Below are 3,078 nucleotides of genomic sequence, written 5' to 3' on the forward strand. Positions count from 1 at the left end.
TAAAACTGCAATATAATAGATATAAAAATCAAAAGAGTTCTAGGAGGACTCCGAAAGATTTTCTCCTTTCTCTCCTAACCTAGAACAAGAATAAAAGAAAGCGTAGATAGCATAGCCGTCAGCAATGGCTTATAAATAACATAAATAGGGTTTTTGGTCCTCCAATGGTATTCTGGTAATTTGCGGTTGTTTCTGGGCTTCGGTCATACAATATGCTCAGCCCATATACTGGCCTCACCGTCGACCGACGCCAATGTTGTTTTATCGATCGACAGTCCTTCATCTCATCGACAGCTTCCTCTCGCGAGGCAGACTGATCACTTTTCAGTAAAATGGGCACAACTTCTGTTACAGGATGCTGATTGACCTCACACCGGCGGCATTGGAAAGCTAACTCAAAGCTCTATCTTTCTTCAAAAGATGGGCTCAATCTAACGGTAGGACGGTATCTATCCATAGCTAAACATTCGACGCACCTGTGCAGTTCTGCACCTCAAAAGGCTCCAAAAGACACCAAAATCACCACATTCCTCCAAATCGTCTCTGAACCTGTAAATACTCTGAATAGGCTATATATAGTAGTAAATATATATTAAAACACTTATAGACCATGGCTAAAAATGGGTAAAATTCATGGCTTATCGCCAGCTATACCACTTATGATAGCAGTTTTGTACACGCTATTGTATCTAGGAGATATGATAGCAGTATTTCTTGTTTGCTATTATTTGGTTAATATTATAATAGTGTTGAAGATGTTATCTCGCGGACATCAAAACTTTGAAAGACTGCTTCCTCAGCTTAGTGATCATTCATGTATTTCTGACGTAAAATTTAAGGTCGAATAGTTTAGCACACAATCAACAAAACAACAGTCTTTCATCGTTCACATGGGTGCAAAGTTAGTTTCCTGGTTTACTGAGTCAATATGAGTCTGTTCACAAAAAAAATATTTATTATAATAGCGTTTGTTCACAAAGCTACATATGTTATTTGATAGCATTTTTTAATAGTTATAATTGTTTTTCATATTGTATTATTTAAAAAAAAATACAATTTATTAGGTAATAAATGTTGATATACAAAAATATGATGGTTTATGAATAAAGAAAACTAAACCAAAACCAAACGTAAACTAAACCAGATAAATTAAACCAAAAACCTAAAACTAATCCTCTTTGCCGTCCATGTTCCCATACTTAGCACCAACCATGTTCAAAGCGTAGCTGTTTTCCATGTTCCCATACTTAGCACCAATAATCTCCATGAAAAACTGAAAAGCACAACAAACATCATTCAACAGGAGATCCTCCACTAAGCGTAAGTTAATAATGTAAGACTTTTTTTGGTCACTGTTAACAATGTCAGTCCTAGTGTGAGAAATTAAGTTCCTATCAATGTTCTAAGAAATAAATCTTTGAAAAAAAAACAATGCAATGGAAATAAATGAGAAGTACTCACCACCAAAAGGTACAGCGGGCATCTGCAGCAAGAAACAAAAATCTTGATTCAAGAGGTATGGATAAAACCATCTCGCACCTGAAATTATTCAATAAACAAGAATTGATAGGATGCACCTATCATAAGCCGTTCACCTCCTCATCCACCTTTGTTAGGGGTTGAACTCAACAAAGGCCTGAAGTAGCTTGCTCACCAAACCAAAGTAACGTTACTCAGGTCACAAGAACCACACTATGTCACTATCAGAGAAGATAACATTGCTTTTAGAACTTTCACCTGGGACTAAAGAGGATACTTCTCAAGCTCGTAGAACTCAGAATCAGTGAACCAAACGGAGCTCCGGATCATAAGTGTCAATCAACACAGTTAAGTGGCGGTCAATACTCTGAAGTAATGTCGATCAATAATGATTCAGTGTCCGTTGTTTCTATTTCAGACTCGACTTCCTCGGATTGTTTTTACCTCAAATAAGAAAAATACAAAAAATCAGTGATATATGAAAATTAAAACAAATTTAGAACTTTCTAATGGATTGCCTCCTATGAAGCACTTTTTTATAGTATTTAGTTTGACGTTTTGGAAGTTTTGAGCTAGTATAGAGGTAATTGAGTACTTTTTGGGGAAACTATGTATATCTTCCTTCACTACAAAAAAAACCTCTTTTCTTAGGACGAATAAACTACTATCATATGCCTTGGATAGAATTTATGAACCGTTATGTATGCCCAGCAGATATCACTCAAATTACTCTAAGTAGTGATTTATACTCTCTCAAATAAGAGGTCGAATTGTAGTACTTTGGGATCGAATCCACAAAGGGCTAGAGCACACAAAAGATCTAATAGTTATACGATTAAGCTAGGCTAATAGTTTATAAAGTAGTAAATATAGTAAATTGCAGTGGTGAGCAAGGCAGTTGCTCGGCTGATTGATTGAGGGTTGTTTGATGGAAGGATGGTTGCTAGATCTAGGGTTTCTATTCAGATAACCAGGATTATAATGATATAGAGACTAATTGTTGTATGCAAGATATTAAAGAGCTCAACAATTAAGAACAAATCGATCGGCTCTCGCTTTCTAGATTCGGCTATTGACTAGATCTAATGATCTCAACTATCTTTTGTCGTCAATTAGAAAGTGTTGATCGATAATTCTAGAGGAATATCGATCGATACACCTTTCACTACGTCAATCGATTATTCTATTGGAATATCGATCAACATGCTTCTAGCAAGCTTTGCGCGCGGGTTGATAAAGTACTCACTAGGATTCCTAGATCAGTTATCCCTTGTTTCTAGCAATCCTAGTTCAATGAGGATCTATTAAGAGAAAAGACCAAGCTATCACTTGTGCCTAATGATTCTAAGATCAGGGTTCTAGTTCGCGACTCTAGAACACAAGCAGTAAGAACATCCTATTGATGAATATCACAACCTAGCCATTCTATATTTGGGGATAATCCCTTACAACCTATTTGAACCCTAAACCAAACAGGTGGATCTATTCAAGCATGAAGTTGTCACAGAAAATCATAGATGAATAGATATAAAACTGCAATAGAATAGATATAAAAACTAAAGGAGTTCCAGGAGGACTCTGAAGAAGTTCCTCCTTTCT

The sequence above is a fragment of the Brassica oleracea genome, chromosome C3 (genome assembly GCF_000695525.1).
Source record: "Brassica oleracea var. oleracea cultivar TO1000 chromosome C3, BOL, whole genome shotgun sequence".
In the NCBI taxonomy this organism is placed as follows: domain Eukaryota; kingdom Viridiplantae; phylum Streptophyta; class Magnoliopsida; order Brassicales; family Brassicaceae; genus Brassica; species Brassica oleracea.